This window comes from Pinus tabuliformis, chromosome 2_2 (genome assembly GCF_031772625.1).
Source record: "Pinus tabuliformis cultivar Carrire ecotype Pingquan chromosome 2_2, CPIR1, whole genome shotgun sequence".
In the NCBI taxonomy this organism is placed as follows: domain Eukaryota; kingdom Viridiplantae; phylum Streptophyta; class Pinopsida; order Pinales; family Pinaceae; genus Pinus; species Pinus tabuliformis.
The window spans coordinates 800,851,592-800,878,758 of NC_142300.1; the positions used below are offsets into that span (position 1 = coordinate 800,851,592).

The 27,167-nt window shown below is 46.6% G+C and overlaps 2 non-coding genes and 1 pseudogene across 2 annotated transcripts; all 3 read right to left on the reverse strand.

The window, feature by feature from the left end:
- Window positions 1-8,046: 8,046 nt before the first annotated feature.
- Window positions 8,047-9,860, reverse strand: LOC149195186 (25S ribosomal RNA; annotated as a pseudogene).
- A 269-nt stretch (window positions 9,861-10,129) lies between these two features.
- LOC149195187 (5.8S ribosomal RNA) lies at window positions 10,130-10,283 on the reverse strand. The gene has a single exon (XR_016255380.1). It is a non-coding gene; the product is annotated as a 5.8S ribosomal RNA (ribosomal RNA).
- A 1,396-nt stretch (window positions 10,284-11,679) lies between these two features.
- LOC149195188 (18S ribosomal RNA) lies at window positions 11,680-13,492 on the reverse strand. Its single transcript, XR_016255432.1, has one exon. It is a non-coding gene; the product is annotated as an 18S ribosomal RNA (ribosomal RNA).
- Between the last annotated feature and the right edge of the window lie 13,675 nt (window positions 13,493-27,167).

Here is a 27,167-nt window from a genome sequence, read left to right on the forward strand (position 1 = left end):
CCTCTTCACCTCATACAAAGCTTAGATCACCCAACACTCTGATGTTGTCTCAAGAAACCAATAGTAATTCCTTACAATATGCAAAATTCCAGCCTCTGGATCTCTGGGATGAGGGATCCATATATAGATATCTGTAAGGGAGATGAGTCAGCTTGTGATTTTATTAGTGTCTTCCCTCTGATAGTTCTTGCTTCCACTTGGAGATTGATGATCTCTTACTCATCCTTGGTTGAATTCAGAGAGGCAAGTGTCACAGGAGAAGTTTCTGGAAGATTCCATGCCTCTCCACCTCGCGGAATGACACTGCCATTTGTCACTTCTCTCCCATCGCACCCAATAAAAGGTATTTTTGAAATGAAATGCACCCACACAGTGTATTTACGTGAGATGCAATGCACTTTGCCTGTGGAGTAGCTGAAATGATCCTGTTTTGACCAGTTCTGAGCAATTTTTCATGGAGAACTTCTAGGAGAAGCTGTAATCAGTTGACCTTGTTCCTTTAGGGGTTAGAACAACACTTTTAGGTACTTAGGAGCCCTTGGTTTATGGACATTTCATGCTTGGGGTTGTAGTGCCCAAAAATGTCTATAACAGTTGCCCCCTAAAGCATGAGGTCGTTAATATTTTGATGTTGGGTGAAATGCTTTATTACGAGGATCCAAAGTTCTTTCAAGCTGGGAGGAGACCTATAATAAGATACAATACAATACATTATCTTCATAATATTTTCATGATCTAGCTGAGGCGGGCATTCCCATGCTCAGCTTTATAAATTCATTTTCATGTACATAGGATAGACAATCGTCTGAGTGTAGACTGATGATTCTGGTAGAGCCATCATCCCTTTGATTGGATGATTATCTGTAAAAAAATGATGTACATTTGATGTCTTTATTTCCCTGAACATATATCGCAGACTGTATGGATGAAACTAGATCCGGGGTCTTCAATCTCATTCGATCTTCACTCGAAGTACAAGTCTATCCATGTGAAAGATGTTCTGGAGTCGAACATGGAAAGACATCGCCTGATTACTAGCCAATGATGTAAGCTGTTAACAGGCGTGAGAGGAATCACCGATAATGATAATTACCCTCAAGGTACTGCAGTACAATTCACGTGGTGTGAATAAAGGACTTGGCGTAGAACACCACGCAAAATCTTTCGGTCGAAGGCCATTGATGTAAACCTGTCACCGAAAGTGAGAAGCTTGCCATTGAGGCATGCAAGCTTCAAAGTACTGAACGGGGTGTTCCTAGATCGACTTCTTGGATAATGAGTTGATGTCGACAAGAAGCGATCCGTCATAGGAGGGCCTTAAGTAATCCCACATCAATGACACGGAACGGAGCAAATGATTTTAATGGAGGTGAAAACAATCTGATGACATAAGGTTCAGGGTGGCGGTCATGAAAGAATGGAGTGTAAATTTATTGTAGCGAGTGAGACACAGGTGAATTCTCTGAATGACTTCTCTTGAACATATCGGCAACACTGACGTGATGGACTGGTAGCATTAACCCCAAATGTCAATGGTGTGATGGGACCATGGTGATGTGATCGATGAATGAAACAACCCAACCCGACTTAGATGCGGAGTGAAAGTGTCGTGTTCAAGAGCGACTTGCTACCAACAAAGTTTCTTCAAGTTTTCTTCCCAATTTTTCCCCATTCATTACTGACCAATACCTCTTTATTTTTGTCAAGCTTGAGGAGGATAACATATGCTTGTTCTATAATTTTCTGCTATGTTTTAATGAGCCTAGCGATAGTGAAACTCGTTCTTGTCTGCTATGGACAAGTTTGTCGCTATTAAGTTTTAACGAGTTTAACGACAAAGATAACTCGGTCCTTTTCAATTTTATAGAGTCTAAAAAGGGACATAAAGGAAACTCCAAAATTCCTTTTTCGTCATCTAATCCCTTAAGTCTGAAAAAGTATAAAACAATACAGAAGGGATGAATTTTCAATACTTTTAACGAGCCGAACAAAACAAGCACTCGATCTTTTTGTGTAATAATCCCTTAGGTCCAAAAAGATTAAAATTTAGAGGAGGGATAGCACTTCCGGTCCCTTTAACGAGCTGGAGAGGCCAATTTCTTGGCAATATTTTCATATTTTATGAGTCAGTTGAAAAGAGCTTAAAGGAGACTCGTCTTTTGAGGAACGAGTGATAAAATTGGGTAGCAGTTGATTCCAGGTAAGGTTTGGAATTTTCCAATCATGGCAGTGTTACAAGGATGGCTAGTGGGATCACTCTTCATAGCTGTTCCTTAAAAGGGGTAAACAATAAAATGGAGGTGAATGATCGGCCAATACAAAGTGGAGGTGATGATGAGAACACGACCAAGGCTTTTAAAAGCTGAAGTACTACATTCACGATGGTTATTTACCGGGAAATAGTTCATTTTTTAATGAGCTTAAACGCTGGGAGAAACATTTGCTCATGACTTATGTTTATTTTTTAACGAGCTTGAACTATGTGCTAAAACTGCTCGATTAATCCAGTCGTATAATAAGAATGTCCCATTTAAAAACGACAATTTTTATAGTTTTTCCACACATCCTTTCTTTATGCAAGTTAGGAAACGACCAATCCTACAAGTTTAAAGGGTTAGAGGACCTACAAATTAAAAAAATAAATAGTCGCTTTTCGCTTGCATGCCAAAAGGTTTGCATGCCCCCAGGTATAAAATAAAGCTTCAAGGTCACCTTTTGTTCTACAGACAAAACATTTGTTTTATCAGGAAAGGTATACCTCTTTCAGGTTACCAAAGATTGTTTTGTTCACAGTGCAAACAAAACACTCCCTCGGCGATGTCTACTGAAATAGACAAAGGCGAGTGGCGGAGACGACTCCACTCACATAAATTTGACGATGGAATCTTATTCCAGTCTAACTCCCTTTTCCAATCACAGACGGGAGTACAGACTAGTCATATATCTCTCGCAGAAACCTACCCTATACCCGAAGTTTTCCTGCCGAAGCAGACCAGGGTGCATGCCCCCTGGGTTTCAGTCATGTCCCTCGAATCACTCGCGCTCATCAGGTGGATGGACTGGGGATTGATGAGACATTCCTTGTGTGAAAAGACCATTCAGGGATGGCATATGACTATTTGCTCCACGTGATCCGGGAAATGAAAGTTGGTCTACGAGCTTGACCACTCTTCCTTCGTGTGGAAAACACATTACTCTAAAGAGTGAGGAGACAATCGCTCCCATGTAATAAATATAGTCTCGTCCAAGGAGTAGATTATAATCCAGGGGTCCTTAAACTACCATTACATTCATGTGAACGATTTTCCCTCTCAATGTTATGGGCACATTGGGAAGGATCCCTAACGGTCGACCGGTTCCTTTGTCAAAGCCTGTTAGATTTCTCATCTTAGGCAAAAGCGATGGCGAACCAAGCGCTTTCCAAGCAGTCGAGGAAAGGATACTCACAGAAGCCCCTTCATCTATGATGGTAGCAGCCATAACCATTCTATATATTTGAGCAATAATTCGGAATGGTACACTAGCCGGTAAACGGGGTCTACCTAGTTGATTCCAGTCGAAGGAGACAACTAGGTTGCTTGGAGGTGGGACCGAATAGACGGTCGGGTACGACTCTGACGAGCTTCCTTCCTGCAGTAAAGGAATGGGTAAATCTCCCCCATGTTCATCGGAGTCTGTGCTTACGAAAGAATTTGGATGGTGTCATCCTTATTCTCTTCTGTGACTGTATCATTTGAAGATGGAACCTCTGAAGGAAAGACCGGGTCAACTGCCACCTTGACCTTTTGACTTTTGTCTAGTATGGGTTCAGATGGTTTGTCTTCAATGATAGATGCTTCAGCCAACCACCTGGGCGGATCAGCCGGATTTTCAACTATTGACAGACTCGGCAAGAGTTTTTTTATATCTAGGAGGAAGTCGCAACGGTGAAACCGGACGATCCTCCAAAACTCTTTTAGCCTCATCTAAGAAGGGACAATGGTGGATGGCATGATCGACTTCGCACAGTTTACAAGGAAATCTATATTTTCCTTTTTTTCCTAGGGCTTCACTTTCACTACTCGACGTTGTGTTTTCAACATGATCATCAGAGGCTGATGACACCAGGTTGTGCAAATGAGGAGACAAGTCCCTTAAGATCCGAGGGATGCAAGGACAATCTTTATGATAGTGGTCTCCTTTGCAAATGACACATGGTGATTTAGGCCTGGTCGGTGCAGTGTGTGGATTTTCGCTAGATGACGCTTGATTGCCCCCTTTTGCTTTTGGCTCCTTCTTCTTCTTCTCTTTCTTCTTCTTTTCCCTATTCTTCTCAGGTACTTGATTTTTGGCTTTACCAACCCCATCAAGCGAAGAAGAAGGAGGAGAGGAAGAATTGGAGGAAGTAGAAGGTTGGTGGGTAACTCTGGATTCGTCTAGTTGCTGACTCGATTGTTCAGGAATTGCGGTGTTTTGAAAGACAGAGGTTGAGAAGAGCCATATGGGCAAGCTGATTGTCAATCCTAGAAGCGACAATGTGGCCATATGGGGTGCACCAACATCTCCCCAAGAGGAGAAGGGACTAGGATTTCCTCCAAGGGGAATTCCTTGGTTGGTGGGTTCCATTTTCTCAACCTAAGATCAACATAGGAAAGGGTGATGGTTATTCCATTTAAAATAAATTTTAGACGCTTTGACACAACTTTTTTTTTCAATTTTTAAGAGTCGAGAAAAAACAAAAGATGACTCTAGTCGCCTTCGATTTTTAATGAGCCTGAAGTGACAAGTGCTTAGATGGACCTTTTCCGTTAAGGAGTTTGAAAAGGAACGAAAGGGACTGCTCTGAAAATCTAGGTAGAGGGATTACCAAACCAATCGCAAAACTGCAGAATACTTTTTACGGTACGACAGTCAATCTTCCCGAATGCTGTGTTCAGTGCATTACGATCGATAGGGCGGCAGACACGGCTTCCTATGGATAAAGGATTAAGCGGACCTATTGTGGTCTCCCAAAATATACTCGACGGTACATGGGAGCACAAGTCCTTACTGGCACTTATCGTCTCAAAGTGGAGGAATCACCCAACCATCAGTGAGAACAACAGTTACCAGGCTTTACGATGCTGGAATACGTCTCTAGCCTATACTTATAAATGTTGTGCGTTAGGTTCCAAAGCGTTGTTAGATTCATTGAATCTATTTTATAGTTGATCTTGCTTAAGAAATTTGCCTTTCAGGTTCACCGTGAGATGTAGATGTATAATTCCTAAAATGCAATCTAAGATGATAAACAGTTTTCTATCTTCTTTGTGCAATGAAAATCCTAGCTACTAAGGAAAGAGAGACAATATTCTTTCACAAAGAGCAAAGAGCACACTTTAAATGCACCCTCCTAAATCAAACCAATCAAACAATCTAAATGCAAATGCACATGCATGTATTTGTTTTCGGCTTTCTTAGTATGTGAATGGTAAAAAGAAAGCTAATGCAAAAATCTGAATTACTTTTCAAGCGACAATTACTAACAAGTTTCTTTTCGAAATAAAAAATGGAGACAATCACAACACTTTACGATTTGGAAATGAATACTTGCTTTTGACACTAGAAAAATTACAAATTCAGACCAAATACAATAGTAACAGGATAATCGACTATCTATAGCAACCAAACTCTTTCCTATGACTGAAAACGACACTTGCGACACTTTCAAGTCAAAGGACGACAGTACGATTACGTTACTTTTTGCAAAGGAGAACTAAAAATGACTCAACAAATACACAAAAACATTTACAGTTCTTTTGCACCAAGGAGGCGGAATAACAACAAGGAAAAGGGGTTTCAAACAGAGATATACTAATTACAGGCAGCAAAATTCATGAATAGAACTGGAAAGAATGAATCACAGAAACCAAAACTGAACAATGCCTAGTTTGATCAGCACACCTGTAACACAGGGAATTTGAAATGCAGTGCACCTACTACACTCAGAAAGTGCGCTGAATTTCAGATTCACAGAACAATACCTGCGCTGGGCTAGAGACGAGACTTTGCTTGGGTTCCAGGTCACAGTTTGCAGTTCAGTTCATGGGTTTTGGCTGAGCAAATGGTAATCAGTAATGAAAAAATCAAGGGTAGATCTAAGGAGGTTCTAAGAGCTACCACGAGGGCAATCAGAGAGTTTGTGAATCAGTTGTTTAAGTCATAAACAAATCTTGAAGATTGACTGAAGCGGCATTTATCTACTTTGCATTTGCATAGCAAATGCAGTTTGAAAGCTACCTGGCTTGACTTCAGGCTCCGTCTGTAAGTTTATAAAATAAACAACAAGGAAGATAAACAAACAAACTAATTCGTCCCCAGCGGAGTCGCCATTTTGTTACAGGGAAAAGTGTCTACACAGAACTGCTTATCCCACTAAGGTGTGATAGCTACCTTAGAAACAAACAAAGTAAAGCTACTTTCATTTTTCCTTTATGAAATATAGATGAGAGAAGAACAAAGAAGACCAACCTCAGTCTTGTGCTAATCTCCTAGTTCGATTCCTCTCTCTCTTGATAGTCTTTCGCCACTTGCTCCCTTGTACGCTCGGCTTCATAGAGTACCTGTAGGATCACAGTAGCATAACACTATACAAGAACATGGATCTATAATCATAAACAATCTAGGATCAGATGTAAATTGACCATACAAATGCATAAAACATAAATGACACAAGAGTACGGAGGAAAACTTGAGTAGCTTTTATTGATAAACAAGAAAAAAGCCAAGAGAGTCACAACTAGTTGTTCTAACCCAGCATCATCCTCTCAGCAAGTAAGCCCCTCTTCACCTCATACAAAGCTTAGATCACCCAACACTCTGATGTTGTCTCAAGAAACCAACAACAATTCCTTACAATATGCAAAATTCTAGCCTCTGGATCTCTGGGATGAGGGATCCATATATAGATATCTGTAAGGGAGATGAGTCAGCTTGTGATTTGATTAGTGTCTTCCCTCTGATATTTCTTACTTCCACTTGGAGATTGATGATCTCTTACTCATCCTTGGTCAAATTCAGAGAGACAAGTGTCACAGGAAAAGTTTCTGGAAGATTCCATGCCTCTCCACCTCGCAGAATGACACTGCCATTTGTCACTTCTCGCCCATCGCACCCCATAGAAGGGATTTTTGAAATGCAATGCACCCACACAGTGTATTTAGGTGAGATGCAACGCACTTTTCCTATGGAGTAGCTGAAATGATCCTGCTTTGACCAATTTTGAGCAGTTTTTCATGGAGAACTTTTGGGAGAAGCTATAATCAGTTGACCTTGTTCCTTTAGGGGTTATAACAACACTTTTAGGGACATAGAAGCCCTTGGTTTATCGAAATTTCATGCTTGGGGTTGTAGTGCCCAAAAACTTCTATAACACCGCCCCACGGAATAAGTAAAATAATGTTAAAAGTAGTGGTATTTCACTTGCGCCGAAAACGGCTCCCACTTATTCTACACCTCTCAAGTCATTTCACAAAGTCGGACTAGAGTCAAGCTCAACAGGGTCTTCTTTCCCCGCTGATTCTGCCAAGCCTGTTCCCTTGGCTGTGGTTTCACTAGATAGTAGATAGTGACAGTGCGAACCTCGTTAATCCATTCATGTGTGTCACTAATTAGATGACGGGGCATTTAGCTACCTTAAGAGAGTCATAGTTACTCCCGCCATTTACCCGCGCTTGGTTGAATTTCTTCATGTTGACGTTCATAGCACTGGACATAAATAAAATTGCGTCAGCATCCGCAGGGACCATCGCAATGCTTTGTTTTAATTAAACAGTCAGATTCCCCTTGTTTGTACCAGTTCTGAGTCGACTGTTCGACGCCTAGGGAAAAGCCCCCGACAGGGGGCATTCTACCCCCGTAGCCCAATTGGCACGCGACTGCCCACCCTCACCACGAGAGTAGCTCAAGCAGATTGCTGACAGCCCACAAGTTGAGGGTGTATACCCCTAGGCCCACCCCTCAGAGCCAATCCTTTTCCCGAAGTTACGGATCTGTTTTGCCGACTTTCCTTACCTACATTATTCTATTGACCAGAGGTTGTTCACCTTGGAGACCTGATGCGGTTATGAGTACGACCTGGTATGAGTAAGATGTGTGGTGCTCTTCCAACTGTTGGACCCTATCTCCGGGTGAACCGATTCTATGGTGGGAAAGCTGTTAAAAAGAAAAGATAACTCTTCCTGGGGCCCCCGATGACATCTCCAGATTTCCTAACGTTGCCGCCCACCGCCATGTCCCGGTTCAGGAATATTAACCCGATTCCTTTTCGATGCTCGTGCAAAGTGCACCCTTGATACAAGGCTTCCCCATCTCTTAGGAATGACTAACCCATGTCCAAGTGTTGTTCACATGGAACCTTTCCCCACTCCAGTCTTCAAAGTTCTCATTTGAATATTTGCTACAACCACCAAGATCTGCACCGGGGGCTGATCCACCTAGGATCACGCCCGAGGTTTCTCAACGACCCCCGCGTCGTCCTACTCATCGAATCCAGGCAATTGCTCTGACGGTCATGTATAGGTTGCGTGCTTCAGCGCCATCCATTTTCGGGGCTAGTTGATTCGACAGGTGAGTTGTTACACACTACTTAGCGGATTTCAACTTCCATGACCACAGTCCTGCTATCTTAATCAACCAACACCCTTTGTGGGATCTAGGTTAGCATGCAATTCAACACCATAACTTGACTTTCGTTTCATCCCACATCGCCAATTCTGCTTACCAAAAATGGCCCACTAGGAGCTCTCGATTCCAAGGCGCGACTCAATGGAGCAGCCACACCCTCTTACCTATTTAAAGTTTGAGAATAGGTCGAGGGCGTTACGCCCCTGATGCCTCTAATCATTTGCTTTACCCGATAAAACTCAGGCGTGAGCTCCAGCTATCCTGAGTGAAACTTTAGAGGAAACCTACTACTAGATGGTACGATTAGTCTTTTGCCCCTATACCCAAGTCAGATGAATGATTTGCACGTCAGTATCGCTACGAGCCTCCACCAGAGTTTCCTCTGGCTTCACCCTGCTCAGGCATAGTTCACCATCTTTCGGGTCCCAACAGGTGTGCTCACACTCGAAACCTTTGCATAAGCTCAAGGTCGGTCGACGATGCACCCCCCCCAGAGACGGGATCTCACCCGTCAGCTTCCTTGCGCCTCGCAGGTTTTCAAACCCGCCGACTCGCACACATGTTAGACTCCTTGGTCCGTGTTTCAAGACGGGTCAAATGGAAAGCTTGCTAACCAACACCACGAGCGCGAAGGTGCACACAGCCCGCCACAAGGGTGCACGCTTCGTTCCTCGACCACTGCAGTGGCAAACCGATAGGCAGTAATCCACCCGCGCTTGTGACGATGTAGCAGCCCGTGTTGGTTTGCACCTCAAGTCGAGCGGCGGACCAGCCTAAGCCGTTCCACGTCCGACCGTGACATATCGACAGCCTCCATCCACTTCCCTCCCGGCAATTTCAAGCACTCTTTAACTCTCTTTTCAAATTCCTTTTCATCTTTCCCTCGCAGTACTTGTTTGCTATCGATCTCTTGCCCGTATTTAGCCTTGGACGAAATTTACCACCCAATTAGGACTGCATTCCCAAACAACCCGACTCACCGACAACACCTCGTGATGCGGCAGGGTCCCGGGCCGACGGGGCTGTCACCCTCTCAGGCGCCCCTTTGCAAGGGACTTGGCCTAGGTCCGTCATTGAGGACACTTCTATAGACTACAATTCAGGTGGCGCCGCCGCCCGATTTTCATGCTGGGCTCTTCCCGGTTCGCTCGCCGCTACTAGGGGAATCCTTGTAAGTTTCTTTTCCTCTGCTTAATTATATGCTTAAACTCAGTGGGTGTTCTCGCCTAAGCTGAGGTCGCAAAGTTGGAGCTAAATCCACCCTACCCATGGGAGGACAAGAGATAGTAAAGCAAGTTCAAGCGATGCCACATAAAGCCCGCATCGGCTAACGCCGACTGCCCATCCAAGGGGACAAGATCACCGCTCACCGATGCACGCTACGAAACATTGCTTGAGGTATTTCAGCCGACCACACCACATGGAGCACAGATGACCAGCTCTGTTGCTCCCTAGCATATTGTAGGGAGTGCGTTTGAATGAGATACGACGCCCAGACAGACGTGCCCTCGACCGAGGCCTCGGGCGCAAATTGCGTTCAAAAACTCGATGATTCATGGGATTCTGCAATTCACATTAAGTATCACATTTCGCTACGTTCTTCATCATTACAAGAGCCAAGATATCCGTTGTCGAGAGTCGTTTCCACGTATTACCAAAAAATCGGCCACAAAACTGAATAGGGGCACCCCCCACAACAAATGTAAGGCCAAGGGGCAAAATGAGGGAAAATGCATGAGAGAAAGAGAAATAGAGGTGTCTAACCCCCTCACAGGGGGAGGCTCGAATAGAGGACAAGCTCCCCCAGCCCCACGCCCTCGCAAAAAGGGGGAAAATGCGTGGAACAATGATCAAGAAGGACTAGGGTGGCCACCCCGGGAGCTTGCACCGCTTTTAGCCCTTCCCCGACACCAGCTGACAACAATTCCCCCTTTTCTCCGTAGAGCTAGGGACTGAAAGGAAGAAAAGGGTAGAAAACAAACCACAAACAAAGCACAAGCCTCCCAAAGCCCTGTGCCTTCGACAAAAGGGGGGAATTGAAGGGGACGACGATCTGGGAGCTCGCATTGCATTTCGTCCTTCGGAACACCAATCCACAACAATCCCACCTTTTCTCCATAACGCTAGGGGCCACGAGTAAGAAGGGAAGAAAACAACAAGAGAGAAAGGGATATATCAACCGTGGATACTGGCTCACAAGGGGAGGCTTCAAATAGAGAACACGCTTCCCCAACCTCGTGCCTTTGCAAAAAGGGGGGAACTGCAAGGGATGGCAATTGAGAAGGACTAGGGTGGCCCTTGACGACAAAGGCACGAGATAAGATTTCCCCCCTCACGCCTATCGGCGGGGAAAATTGCGATCTCGATGGAGCTCAGACCGAGGGATGGGTTTTTCATTACCTCGACACCGAACCCTTCCGCAAGGACATGTCGAGGAACGGTCGAGAGGGACTAGGGTGGCCAGCCCAACAGGTTGAACCGCTCTTCATCCATCCCATACTGACCACACCCCGAAAATATCCCCTCACGGAAGGTTTGAGCTACCAGGCGCACGCGCAACCACTCCCTCGACCCAACCACCAGCGAAAACGCTCACCCAAGAAACACATCAACCACCCCCACCTTTTCGAGAGAACCAACTATGGAAGCCCGCACCCTTGGCCCATGCCTTCCAACGAACAAAAGACCGAGCACCGCCGCTATGAATGAGTCCAAATTTATCCATCATATTTACCGAGCACCTCAACTCTGCAGCAACCATGCCCGGCCGAACAGATCGTCGGAAGGGCTCCCAAGAAACAAGTTTCTGGACCCCCTGTAGAAACACATTGGGGGGAAGAAAAACAAAGGATGGGTGGGACAAGCACAAGCATGGCTTGCAAGCATAGACGAAAAAACAAGTGTAGTTACCTTGAGACAAGCAACCAACAATGTTCCTGCCAAACACCAAACCCACTCCCCTAGAGACACACCACAAAGTCCCACATTGTAATCGAAACCCAACCAACCCGAACCAAAAAAGAAAACCCCTGTTATCATTGATCCTACTGCAGGTTCACCTACGGTAACCTTTTTACGACTTCTCCTTCCTCTAAATGATAAGGTTCAATGAACTTCTCACGATGTCGACGGCGGCGAACCACCATCATCGACGCAATTCGAACACTTCATCGGATCATTCAATCGGTAGGAGCGATGGGAGGTGTGTACAAAGGGCAGGGACGTAGTCAACATGAGTTGATGACACGCGCTTACTAGGAATTCCTCGTTGAAGACCAATAATTGCAATGGTCTATCCCCATCACGATGCAATTTTGGAAGATTTCCCGATCCTCTCGAACCAGGAATAAAAACTCGTTGGCTGCATCAATGTAGCGCGTGTGCGGCCCAGAACATCTAAGGGCATCACAGACCTGTTATTGCCTCAAACTTCCATCGCCTAAACGGCCATAGTGCCTCTAAGAAGCTGGCCGCGAAGGGGAAACTCCGTGTAGCTAGTTAGCAGGCTGAGGTCTTGTTCATTTTCGGAATTAACTAGACAAATTGCTCCACCAACTAAGAATGACCATGCACCACCACCCACAGAATCAAGAAAGAGCTCTCAATCTATCAATCCTTACTATGTCTGGACCTGGTAAGTTTCCCCGTGTTGAGTCAAATTAAGCCGCAGGCTCCACTCTTGGTGGTGCCCTTCCTTCAATTCCTTTAAGTTTTAGCCTTGTGACCATACTCCCCCCGGAACCCAAACACTCTGATTTCTCAGAAGGTGTTGGCGTTGTCCTTAGAGCAACATCCGCCGATCTCTAGTCGGCATCGTTTATGGTTGAGACTAGGATGGTATCTGATCGTCTTCGAGCCCCCAACTTTCGTTCTTGATTAATGAAAACATCCTTGGCAAATGCTTTCGCAGTGGTCCGTCTTTCATAAATCCAAGAATTTCACCTCTGACAATGAAATACGAATGCCCCTAACAGTCCCTATTAATCATTACTCTTGTCCCGAAGGCCAACACAATAGGATCAGACTCCTATCACGTTATTCCATGATAATGTATTCAGAGCATAAGCTTGCTTTGAGCACTCTAATTTTTTCAAAGTAACAGTGCCGGAACTACGACCCAGCCAATTAAGGCTAGGAGCACGCCGCCGACAAAAGGGACGGAAGGACCATTGCACACCAAGTAGGCGGACCGACCTTTACGACCCAAGGTCCAACTACGAGCTTTTTAACTGCGACAACTTAAAGATACACTATTGGAGTTGGAATTACCATGGCTACTGGCACCAGACTTGCCCTCCAATGGATCCTCATTAAAGGATTTAGATTGTACTCATTCCAATTAGTAGACTCGATGAGCCCAATATTATTATTTATTGTCACTACCTCCCCATGTCAGGATTGGGTAATTTGCACGCCTGCTGCCTTCCTTGGATGTGGCAGCCGTTTCTCAGGCTCCCTCTCCAGAATGGAACCCTAATTCTCTGTCACCCATCACCACCATGGTAAGCCTCTGTCCTACCATCGAAATTTGATAGGGTAGAAATTTGAATGAAGCATCGCCAGCACAAGGGTTGTGCGATCCGTTGAGTTATCATGATTCATCGAAGAAGCGGGCAAGCCCGGGCCGACCTTTTATCTAAAAAATACATCCCTTCCAAAGAGTCGGGACTTGGTGCACGTATTAGATCTAGAATTACTATGGTTATCCGAGTAGTATGGTACCATCAAAAAAACTATAACTGATTTAATGAGCCATCCGCAGTTTCACAGTCTGCATTAGTTCATACTTAGACATGCATGGCTTAATCTTTGAGACAAGCATACGACTACTGGCAGGATCAACCAGGTAGCACCCTCCCACTTGAAAGGGCATTACAGGCACTCTCTTACCGAGAGCCAACCTGAACACCCATCAAGTCAAATAGACGTCAAAATATCATGTAAAACTTTTATGCCTTGCACCTCTTGCATCCCAAGAAGGAAGCACATGTAACATGCCAAGGACATGGTGAACAAATGGGCAGACCTGCCAAGCCACAATGCACCAAGGCCACTCTGGAGTTTGTAGCCACGGCCCAACCAACAAGAAAATGAGCTATCACTCACCCACTCCCTTAGAAATGCCTCCAAAGGCCTCCACGCCCCGCACTAAGGGAACCTAGGAGTCCACCCGGACAGCAGCAACGATGGACCTCGATCACGAGATCGCCTGCGTTAGCCTCGATGCAAAGGAAACAAATGGAGAACGACCAACCATGTAGCCTCTATATTACAAATGAGCCACAACCCTCCCCTCCCCTGCACCGAGGCCACCTAGGAATCCACCCGGACAGTAGCAACGATGGACCTCGATCTCCCGACCACCTGCGGCAGCCTCGATGCGAAGGAAAAGGAGGGAAATAAAAAGAGGACGACCAACCACACAAATCCTATCATAGAGAGGCCATACAAACCTCCCCGCCCCACACCGATGCTGCCTAGGAGTCCACCCAGACAGCAGCAATAGTGGACCTCGATCAGATGATTTCCTGCGGCAGCCTCGACACAAAGGCAAGGGAAGGAAATCATACAAGACAAACCAAGCCCACAACCTCCCTTAGAAATGCCCCCCAACCTGCCCCTCCCCTCCCCGCACAAGGGCCACCTAGGAGTCCACTCGGACAGCAGCAACGATGGACCTCGATCGCATGATCGCCTGCGGCAGCCTCAATGCAGAGAGGAAATGGAAGGAAATAAAACAAGACCAACTGAGGCCACAACCTCTCTTAGAAATGCCCCCCGACCCTCCATTCCACACACCGAGGCCACCTAGGAGTCCACCCGTGACAACAACAACGGTGGACCTCGATCACTTGACTGCCTGTGGCAACCACGATGCGAAGGCAAAGGAAGGAAATAAATGCAAATCAAGAGGGTTGCTACACAATACAAGAACACATATTCGAACAGGAGGAGGGATCGGGAAGCTCCGCACCCCATGCACCCTACGTATAGGAAACCTAGGAGATTTCCCACAGCTTTACCGATCGGATGATGAATAATTTTCCCCTACGGCCACCTCCACGCAAAGGAGGGAGGTCGAAGTGTTCCACCTCAAAATCCTTCTTCCAGATAGCCCCCACCATCGATTACTATAGTGGCAAGCCTCCTCCCCATTGCACCACGAGCGCATGCACAATTGAAACAACAAGTGCCCCCAAACCCTCCCTGCAGAGAGGCCACCTAGGAGTCCACCCGGATAGCAGAAACGATGGACCTCGATCGCATGATCACCTGTGGTAACCTCAATGCAAAGGAAACAGGAGGAAACAAAACAACAAGACCAACGGAGCCCAAAACCTCTCTTAGAAATACCACCGGACCCTCCACGCCACACACCGAGGCCACCTAGGAGTCCACCCAGACAGTAGCAATGGTGGACCTCGATCACTTGACTGCCTGCGACAACCACGATGCGAAGACAAAGGAAGGAAATAAATGAAAATCAAGAGGCTTGCTACACAGTACAAGAAAATATCCCAACAGGAGGAGAGATCGGGCAACTCCGCACCCCACGCACCCTACGTACAGGAAACCTAGGAGATTTCCCACAGCTTTACCGATCGGACGATGAATAATTTTCCCCTACAGCCACCTCCACACAAAAGAGGGAGGTCAAAGCATTCCACCTCAAAATCCTTCTTCCAGATAGTCCCCACCATCGATGTAGCAAGCCTCCTCCCCGTTGGACCATGAGCGCATACACAATTGAAACAACAAGTGCCCCCAACCCTCCCCTCCCCTTAGAGAGGCCACCTAGGAGTCCACCCAGACAGCAGCAATGATGGACCTCGATCGCATGATCACCTGTGGCAGCCTCAATGCAAAGGAAACGGAAGGAAACAAAACAACAAGACCAACTGAGCCCACAACCTCTCTTAGAAATGTGCCCCCCGACCCTCCACGCCACGCACCGAGGCCACCTAGGAGTCCACCCGGACAGCAGCAACAGTGGACCTCGATCACTTGACCGCCTGCGGCAACCACGATGTGAAGGCAAAGGAAGGAAATAAATGAAAATCAAGAGGCTCACTACACAATACAAGAACATATCCAAATAGGAGGAGGGATCGGGTAGCTTCGCACCCCCCGCACCCTACATACAGGTGGTGGGCTACAGTATTGTAGCAATAATGCTACAACTCCTGGAGCTCCCTATCTCTAATTTTATCAACCCGGTAGTTCGTACAAACTTGGAAGCGACGGTGTTGTATGCACAAGTACTAGCTCTTGTCGCAGCTGTCACTTGGTCAGCTGGCACAAGTCCGCTAGGGCTCAAGCCAACTTCTATATGCTCTCAGAAGAAGCTTTTTAACTGATGGATGAAAGCTAACTCAAAGGAAGTTAATCTACTTGCGAAAAGAAACTGAAAGCCAAAAGGAAACACAAACCCTAGAAAACCCTAGCAAACCCTAATTCTACCAGCTAGTCCTACTGATGCAAAGGAAAGAATGCAAACAACGAAAATAGATGCCATTACTTCTAGGAAGGTAAAATGCATGTGTCTAAGTTATCACTATCTGAAGAAAACATCTTTTTGTATTTTTGATTAAGTTGTTGAAATTATCATGCATGTGCTTCTAACTAGTTTTCCACTGTGCAGGGATGGATCACGGGATGAAATGCTTTGGGAAAGGTTGGGATGGTACAGAGAGGGTCTAAGGGATCCCCAGTGTTCTTTCTGAGAGTTTCACGAAGTCTGGATGACATGCAACCGTGTTCATGAACTTCTACAGGAAGTCTGCAGGGGCTTCTACAGGAAGTTTCTACAGGATGTTCTGTAATTCTTCTACAGGATGTTTACGAATTGGATTTTTGAGGATGGATGGTTGATGGAAGATGCATGGATGGTTATGAAGGTAGGATGGGGGTCTGAAGTGACCTAGGAACTGATGGATGGAGTGGTGAGATGATGTGGAAGGCTGACTTGCATCAACGAAGGTTGAGGCAATGGAAAAGCAAGAAGGTAGGGTTACGTGGCAAAAGAGCAGATGGGAGATGAAGAAACAGACTTGGTGATGGAGGAGCTGACCTGAACGAGGCTCAGATGAACAAGGAGGTGATGAAGGTGATAGAGATGCCCTGCACAATGCTTATTCGAACAAATTAATGAATTCTTGCAAACAAACCAAGTCCTAGCTAACTCAATCCAACTGTTAATGAATTAATAAACAACAGCCTTGTTTGAAAAGAGAACCATATACATCACGTGAGCAAGAACATGCCAAAAGATCTAAATGCATACAAACTCCTACCAATTGATTCTAACCATAAAAAGCTACGTTACCCATCAAAACCAACTACAATAACAAAGCAAGATCTAAAGAGCAGATTTTATTTCAAGAACGCAACAAACACATAAATATAAACAAGGGAGGTACTGGGCGCTTGAGATGGGCCCAACCCCAAGAACTACAGCCTCCCAAGAGCGATTTAGAGCTGGTGCAAAGCTGGATCCATCTTTATTAATCAAGAAATGAAAAGTTACATCAAAACTGTCCACAAGAAGAACTTGAGCATGAGCTGAAAGCAAAGCTAATCTACTGCAAAAAAAATCGAACGAAAAACTAGCTAACTAATGGCTAAAACAAAATGACTAACTGGCTAACCAAAATGAGGCCCCAAGCCTTCTTATTTATACCATTTTGAGGACCCAACAGTCCTCCTAAAAGTTAGGGACTTGGCTGCCCAAGACTTGTAGTTAATAGCAGTGCAACTTGACTTGCTTGGCTGCCCTTGAGATGATTGATTCGGTGGCCCTTGAACTCCGAGCTAATGGTGGAGAATTCGAGGTAAGGGTCCATAAATGAGGGGGACACCTTCCTACAAATCCTCTAGCTTGTTCTCCCACGAATTTGGCTGCCAAGTGCTCATTAAGACCTTCAATTTTGTCTCCAAGTTGACCAAAAAGGCTACACAAAGCACCCATTAGACTTGTTGGCATAATGACTAACCAAATTCACTCTATTAACATAAAAATAATCAAAACATGAAATAAACAAATGAGAATGGTGGACTAAGCCAGCTTTAGGAGGTTGAATGAACCCAAATAATTGTACATTTTTGGGGCTCATCAACAGGCAACCTAGGAGATTTCCCACAGCTTTACCGACTGTAAGATGAATACTTTTCCCCTACGGCCACCTCCATGCAAAGGAGGGAGGTCGAAGCGTTCCACCTCAAAATCCTTCTTCCAGATAACCCCCACCATTGACATAGCAAGCCTCCTCCCCATTGGACCAGGAGTGCATACACAATTGAAACAAAAAATGCCCATAAACGTTGTGACTTAACATTTCCAATCGCAAAAGCCTACCATGCACGTAAGATGCAAGGGAAAAGCCGACCCCTCGATCAAACATATGGGCCAACACATCTATCAAAACCTCAAAGCCAACGCAACCACGAACGATGTGCACTTTGAAAGGAATGCCAACCCTTGACTTTACAATAAGGAGAACAGTGCCTCACATCGCTCGACAGAAAAAGCAAGCAAGAGGGAGGGTAGGTGGTTTACAACCAAAACCCTTCCACGTCCCTCTTAAATGTATGCATCTCAACTGACAATGCCAACATGGAAAGAGTACAAGCACAAGACACTGACACCATAAACAGCCGAACAATGAAGAGGCTAGCCATCACAAGGAGCCACACCACAACAACCCATACAACTCCCAAAACTTGGAGCAGAAGGGGAATTGTTCACATATGCCTCCTGGGACAAGCATGGCCAACATTACCGCTCATGTGCTACCGAGTGGGTATGGAGAGAAGATGAAAATTAGACACCCTACAAATTACCCAAGGCCATTCTTGAGGCAAACCCGAAAAACCAACTCAATTACCAACCCACCTTTCACACGAAAAGCAAAACCCTCCGCACAAAATTGGGAGGAGGTGAACAATATAACGAGGAGACAATTTCAACAAAGCCACAAATGGCTGCCCGAACCAATCAATATTCTCTATTGGAAACAACCGAGGGGCACGATAGCGACATAGGCACGACGAAGTTTTGGGGCTTCCATCTGGGACCGCAACAACAAAGGCTCAAAGGAGCGCTGAGAAAACTTTCAACATTCTTATCATGGGATGGGAAAGAGGGACGAGCATGGCCAACATTACCGCTCATGCGCTACCGAGTGGGGATGGAGAGATGATGAAAATCGAACACCCTACAAATGACCCAAGGCCATCATTCAGGGAAATGTGAAAACACAACTCAATTACCAACAAACCTTTCACACAGAAAGAAAACTTGTCGCTGGTATCATCTGGAGGGGCACGAGGGGACCAAGACGAGCCAGGGAGCCAAGCCACAAAAGCCCCTACAGCTCCAAGTACATAGAGATAAATTGTCCACATATGCCTCCCGGGACGAGCATGGGCAACATTACCGCTCATGTGCTACCGAGTGGGGATGGAGAGAAGATGAAAATCGGCCACCCTACAAACAACCCAAGGCCATCGTTCAGGCAAATGCAAAAACACAACTCAATTACCAACCCACCTTTCACACGGAAAGAAAACATGTCACTGGTATCATCTGGAGGGGCACGAGGGGGACCAGGAAGAGCCAGGGAGCCACACCACAACAGCCCATACAGCTCCAAGAACTTGGAGAGTGGACGGGGAATTCTTCACATATGCCTCCCAGGACGAGCGTGGCCAACATTATCGCTCATGCGCTATTGAGTGGGGATGGAGAGAAGATGAAAATCGGCCACCCTAAAAACGACCCAAGGCCATCGTTTAGGCAAATGTGAAAACACAACTCGATTACCAACCCACCTTTCACATGGAAATAAAACTTGTTGCTGGTATCATCTAGAATTTGCATGGGCGCCCGCACGACCAAAACGAAGTGACAAGGGAGAGCTGAGCAAAAGAGCAGCAGGAACATGCATAAAGCCAACCTCAGGTCACAACTTAGCATTTTTGATACGGGCTCATTGGCCCATGCGCGCCCTTGCCCAAACGACCCTCCCGAATGAGTTGACATAGACACCCTCAAACGACCCGCCCGAACGAATTTGCATGGGCACCCGCATGACCGAAACGAAGCGACAAGGGAGAGAAAGGCAAACGAGCTGCACGAACATGCACAAAGCCAACCTCGGGTCACAACATAGCATTTTTGATACGGGCTCGTTCGCCCGGCCGCGCCCTCGCCTAAACGACCCACCTGAATGAGTTCACATGGATGCCCTCAAACGACCCACTCGAACAAATTCGCATGGGCGCCCGCACTACCAAAACGAAGAGAAAAGGGAGAGTCGGGAAAACGAGCTGCACGAATGTGCACAAAGCCAACCTCGGGTCAAAACTTAGGATTTTTGATACGGGCTCATTCGCCTGGGCGCGCCCTTGCCTGAACGAGTTCACACGGACACTCTAAATGACCCACCCGAACGATTTTGCATGGGTTCCCGCACAATCGAAAGGAAGCGACAAGGGAGATCCGAGAAAACGAGTTGCACGAACATGCACAAAACCAACCTCAGGTCACAACTTAGCATTTTTTATATGGGCTCATTCACCCAGGTGCACCCTCGCCCAAACGACCCAACCAAACGAGTTCACACGGACGCCCTCAAACGACCCGCCCGAACCACCGAAACGAAGCAACGAGGGAGAGCCGACAAACGAGCTACACGAATGTGAACAAAGCCAACCTCGGGTCAAAACTTAGCATTTTTTGATACGGGCTTGTTCGCCTGAGCGCACCCTTGCCCAAACGACCCGCATGAATGAGTTCACACGGGCGCCCTCAAATGACCCGCCCGAACGATTTTGCATGGGCACCCGAACGACCAAAATAAAGCGACAATGGAGAGCCGGGAAAACGAGTTGCACGAACGTGCACAAAGCCAACCTCGGGTCACAACTTAGCATTTTTTGATACGGGCTCATTCGCTCGGGGGCACCCTCACCCAAACGACCCGCCCGAACGAGTTCACATGAGCGCCCTCAAACGACCTACCCGAACGATGAAACAAAGCGACAAGGGAGAGCCGGGCAAACGAGCTACATGAACATGCACAAAGCCAACCTCGGGTCACAACTTAGCATTTTTTAGACGAGCTCATTCACCTGGGCGTGCCCTCGCCTGAATGACCCGCCTGAACGAGTTCACACGGAAGCCCTCAAATGACCCGCCCGAAAGACCGAAACAAAGCGACAAGGGAGAGCCGAGCAAACGAGTTGCACCAACGTGCACAAAGCCAACCCCGGGTCACAACTTAGCATTTTTTGATACGGGCTCATTCGCCCGGGCGCGCCCTTGCCTGAACGAGTTCACACGGACGCCCTCAAATGACCCGCCTGAATGATTTTGCATGGGCGCCCGAACGACTGAAATGAAGCAACAAGGTAGAGCCGAGAAAATGAGCTGCACGAATGTGCACAAAGCCAACCTCGAGTCACAACTTAGCATTTTTTGATACGGGCTCATTCGCCCGGGTGCGCCCTCACCCGAACGACCCGCCCAAATGAGTTCACACGGACGCCCTCAAACGACCCGCATGAATGATCGAAACGAAGCGACAAGGGAGAGTCGGGCAAACGAGCTGCACGAATGTACACAAAGCCAACCTCGGGTCAAAACTTAGCATTTTTTGATACGGTCTCGTTCGCCCAAGCGCGCCCTTGCCGGAACGACCCACCCGAACGAGTTCACACAAACGCCCTCAAACAACCCGCCCGAACAATTTTTCTTGGGCACCCGAACGACTGAAACGAAGTGACAAGGGAGAGCCAGGAAAACGAGCTGCACGAACGTGCACAAAGCCAACCTCGGGTCACAAGTTAACATTTTTTGATACGGGCTCGTTCGCCCGGGCGTGTCGTCGCCCGAATGACCCACCCAAATGAGTTCACATGGATGCCCTCAAATGACCAACCTGAACGAGTTGGCATGGACGCCCTCCCCCGACCCGCCCAAGCGAGTTTTCACGGATGCCCTCGCTTGACCTGCCCGAACGAGTTTGCACGGATGCCCTCGCCCTACCCACCCGAACGGGTTTACACAGACACCCTCGCCCAACCCACCCGAATGAGTTTGCACGGACGACCTTGCCCGACCCACCCTGTAATGCCCTGCGATTGCATGCACGGGCATGCGCGTTCCTCCCGTCGCAGAAATGAACTAAGGCAGCGAGCGACCATCGTTTATAGCTAGCCAAGGGCGCACATGAGCGGTGGGCAGGCCGACTCATTGTAGGGGCATCGGTTAACATAGACGATGACAATTTTGGAGGTCGACCAAATGGAGTTTGCCCACGGTAGAAAGGGTATAAACACATGCGGTTGGATGCTCATTTCTCATCAACGAACTTCGCACAAGTTGGTTGCACAAGATAGAGGTGCGCACAAGAAGAAGTGTGAAGGTCGCACTTGAACCACAGCTCGCATATGTGGATGCGCCCACCGAGTCGGGCAAGGCAAGACGCGTTGGTAAGGTGGTTGGGTGTGTGGTCGAAGTGCGGGTGGAGGGTGCGTTGGGCACCCGCCCGCCCACTTGGTACACGGTTGGGTTGTGAACGGGTGCGGGTCGTGCACGGGCGCGCCTGCCCATTTGGCAAACATTTGTGTGTTGTATATTGTTTGGTTGGAGGTTGTAGTGAGCGTGTCGTGCACTCTTGCATGGGCAGAGCCCAACCTTGTTTATAAACATCGGTGGAGCGTTCGCTCCCGGTCATTGTAATCTTCTCAAATATAATAAAAAGATTACTTCTTATACATTATTGGGTTATTATTATTGTTCTTATATTATTAATGGATTCCGCACGTTAATAATGTTAATTCATGATTATTATGAATTGTTGAAGGCGTAGTTCGTAAAGTTAATTTAATTATGGAAAGAGTTGTTAACTTAGGTGGTGCCACACTCGACCAATTTAAGGAAAAAAGAATTGGGGGCGTGACAGGTGGTATCATAGCAGGTTCACGACGAGTGAAGCTGGTGTATGATGAAGATGATACACACCTGCACTTTGTGACAGGTGGTATCAGAGCAGGTTCACAGGGAGTGAAGCCATTGCTTGATTATGAACGCAAAGAACATATATGAATGCAGGGAAAAGTTATGGGGAAATCATGGGTGAACAGTCTGGGTTTCGTGGACTTGATGGTTCATGGCAAGACCATTCAAGATCTAGTGGACACGGGGGCCACTCATAACTTCATGACGACATGGTTGGCAAAAAATGTTCGACTAATGATCTTCCCATCGAATGTGGAAGTCAAGGCAGTGAACTCTAGAGCTAAAGTGGCGGGTTTGGTACACGAAGTACCTGTGCAGATAAAAGACTGGAAGGGTCAGTTGGACTTCACAGTGATGGAGATGAACGACTTTGATATGATACTCAGACAAGATTTCTTGAAGGGAAACAAGGCTATTGTTGTCCCCTTCTATGATGAGGTGGTGCTAGTTGGACAGACACAAACTTGGACTTTGCCCACTCATAGGCAAAGGAGGGAAGTCAAGGTGCAGCATGTTTCGGCACTGAGTTTGGAGAAGGCTATGAAGGAATCAGATATGGAGACATATGCGGTGATGTTCAAGGATGTCGAAGGTGATGGAGTGGGGACGCCTGTTCCAGTCGAGATTTCCAAGGTGCTGACTGAATATGTGGATTTGATGCCTGATGAGCTTCCGAAGAAACTTCCACCAAGGCATGCCGTGGACCATAGCATTGAGCTTGAGCCAGGAAATCAACCCCCGGCTAAAGCACCTTATCGATTGTCAGGGCCTGAGTTGGAGGAATTGAAATGACAGCTAAAGGAGTTAGTTGATGCAGGTTTCATTAGACCTTCAAGTTCCCCTTGTGGAGCTCCGGTATTTTTCCAGCGGAAGAAGGATTCGAATGAGCTACAGATGTGCTGTGATTACCGTGCATTGAACAAGTAGACGGTAAGGAATAGGTATCTTTGCCATTGGTTGTTGATTGTTTTGACAAGCTTGCGAAAACCCGAGTGTTTTCCAAGCTGGACTTGAGGCATGGGTATTATCAGGTGCAGATAGCTGAGGGAGACGAGAAGAAGACCGCGATAGTAACAAGGTATGGTAGCTTTGAGTTCCTTGTTATGCCATTCGGGTTGTGTAATGCTCCTGCTATGTTTTTCACTTTGATGAATGATGTCCTACGACCACACTTGGATTTGTTCATAGTAGTGTACTTGGATGATATAGTGGTGTTCAGTGACAACATGGAGGATCATAAGAAGCAATTGGGGATGGTGTTCGAGGCACTGAGGGCAAATCAGTTGTTCTTGAAGAAGTCTAAGTGTGTGTTCGCTCAGACCAAGATTTCGTTCCTTGGGCATATTGTTGGTCAAGGGTACATACGGATGGAGCCGAGCAGGGTGAAGGCGATTGAGGACTGGGTTAAACCGAAGAATGTCCATGAGATGAGGGTGTTCTTGGGCATGACCAACTACCAACAGAAGTTTGTAGAGGGGTACTCCAAGGTAACATCGGCACTAACAGACCTATTGAAGAAAGATAAGAGGTGGAGTTGGACGGACAAATGTCAAGAGGCATTTGATGACTTGAAGAAGAGGATGGTTACAGCACCGATACTGAAGTTGCCTGACTTCGAGAGACCATTTGAGGTGCACATGGATGCTTCAGATTTTTCCATAGGAGGGGTTCTTATGCAGGATGGGCATCCGGTGGTGTACGAGAGTCGGAAGTTGCAGGATAGAGAACGGAGGTATCCGGTTCATGAAAAGGAGATGACTGCCATCATCCATTGTCTTCATGTGTGGAGGCATTACCTGATTGGGAAGCCATTTTTTGTCAAGACTGACAACGTTGCAACAAGTTATTTTGCATCACAACCGAAGCTTTCTATGAAGCAAGCTCGTTGGAAGATGTTCTTGGCAGAATTTGACATGACTATTGAGTATAGACCGGGAAGGCACAATGCGGTAGCAGATGCCCTTAGCAGAAAGGGATAACTTGTAGCATTGGAAGGAGAAGACCGGGCAGCTAGGAGTAGGAGTCGAGTTCAAATGTCAGAAGAGATGCAGAATAAGGTCAAGGAAAGTGTTGAAACCGATACTTTGGCACAGAATATAGTGAAGCAAATAAAGGAGGGGAAGACATGAAATTTCTTTCTACAGGATGTGTTATTGTTCTTTGGAAACCGACTCTATGTTCCAAAGTCATTTGGACTCAGGAGGCACCTTTTGAAGGAGTGCCACGACTCACCATGGGCTGGCCACCTAGGGATGCGTCATTCTTTGGCATTATTGGAGAGAGGATTCTTTTGGGAGAAGATGCGAGAGGATGTAGAGGAGTATGTACATACATGCATCATTTGTCAACAAGACAAATCGGATACTCAGAGGAAAGGAGGACTGTTGTAGCCTTTATCGATTCCTGAGAGACCATGGATGAGTGTCTCGATGGACTTCATCACTCAGTTGCCACAGGTTTAGGGGTATAATGGGATTATGGTCATGGTTGATCGGGTTTCCAAGTATGTTGTTTTTGTTCCTACAAAGATACCTTGTGGAGCCGAGTGGACTACGGAGTTTTTCTTTAAGAACATAGTGAAGTATTGGGGGATGCCATTGAGCATTGTGTCGGATAGAGATCCACATTTTACAGGCAGATTTTGGACCACATTGTTCAAGTTAGTTGAGATAGAGTTGTTGATGATTTCGAGTTACCATCCGCAGACAGATGGGTAGATCAAGAGGATAAACGCATTGCTGGAGGACTACATGTGACATTATGTGACGGCTGATCAGAAGAATTGGCCTGAACTCTTGGATATTGCTCAGTTTAGCTACAATATTCAAAAGAGTTCTGCAACGGGGTATAGTCCATTTGAGTTGGTGAATGGGCAGATGTCAGTTGCACCACATATCGTAGTGATGGGAGGCTTCTTGAGGAGTCCTCATGCGAATAAGTTCATGAATGCTTGGGAGGAGACCTTGGAGTTAGCACGGTTGCAATTGCACGATGCTGCAAGGAGGATGAAAAAGTATGCTGATCGCGGAATACGGGAGGCACACTTCAGTGTGGGAGATATGGTGTTTCTCAGGATTACCGGGGAGCAATTTCAGCCAGCCAAGGGGACTGCAAGCAAACTGACACGGAAGTATGAGGGACCATTCCGAGTGAAGAAGAGAGTGGGGGAAGTTGCTTATGAGCTGGAGCTTCTACACCATATGCACATGAAGCATCCAGTTTTTCATGTAAGTCAGTTGAAGAGATGTAGACTTGATTCAGACCATCCAGAGAGAGCTGAACCGCCAAGAGGACCAGCCAGGATTGTGGAAAAGCCAGGATTAGGCTTGGAGAATATTTTGAGTGTCAGAACTACAGGGATTGGTTGCCACATGAGAAGGGAATTTCTTGTCAGATGGAAGAATGCACCAGAGGAAGAAAGTTGGGAATTGGAGGAATCACTTTGGAGATGGAAGGATAAGATCAAGAAGTACAACAGGAAGTTGTTGAGACGATCGGGATTTTCAAGGGCGACAATGATTTCCAGTGGGGGAGGATGTAACGCCCTGCGGTTGCGTGCACGGGTGCGCGTGCTCCTCCCATCTCATAAATGAACTAAGACAGCGAGTGAGCATTGTTTATACCTAGCCAAGGGCGCACATGAGCAGTGGGCATGCCGACTCATTGTAGGGGCGTCGGTTAACATAGACGATGGCGATTTTGGAGGTCAGCCAAATGGAGTTTTCCCATGGTAGAAAGGGTATAAACACATGCGGTTGGATGCTCATTTCTCATCAACGAACTTCGCACAAGATAGAGGTGTGCACAAGAAGAAGTGCGAAGGTCGCACTTGAACCACAGCTCGCATATGTGGATGCGCTCGCCGAGTCGGGCAAGGCAAGACACGTTGGTAAGGCGATTGGGTGTGTGGTCGAAGTGCGGGTGGAGGGTGCGTTGGGCACTCGTCCGCCCGCTTGGTACACTGTTGGGTTGTGAATAGGTGCGGGTCGTGCACGGGTGCACCCGCTCATTTGGCAAACATTTGTGTGTTGTATATTGTTTGGTTGGAGGTTGCGGTGTGTGCCGTGCGCTCTTGCACGAGCAACGCCCAACCTTGTTTATAAACGCTGGTGGAGCGTTTGCTCCCGATCATTGTAATCTTCTCAAATATAATAAAAATATTACTTCTTATACATTATTGGGTTATTATTATTGTTCTTTTATTATTAATGGATTCTGCACGTTAATAATGTTAATTCATGATTATTATGAATTGTTGAAGGCGTAGTTCATAAATTTAATTTAACTATGGAAAGAGTTGTTAACTTAGGTGGTGCCACACTCGGCCAATTTAAGGAAAAAATAATTGGGGGCGTGACACGCCTGAATGAGTTTGCATAGACGCCCTCGCTCGACCCGCCCAAATGACCCACTCAAACGAGTTTGCACGGACACCCTTGCCCAACCTGTCCGAACATTTTTGCACGGATGACCTCACCCGACCCACCCAAACAGGTTTGCA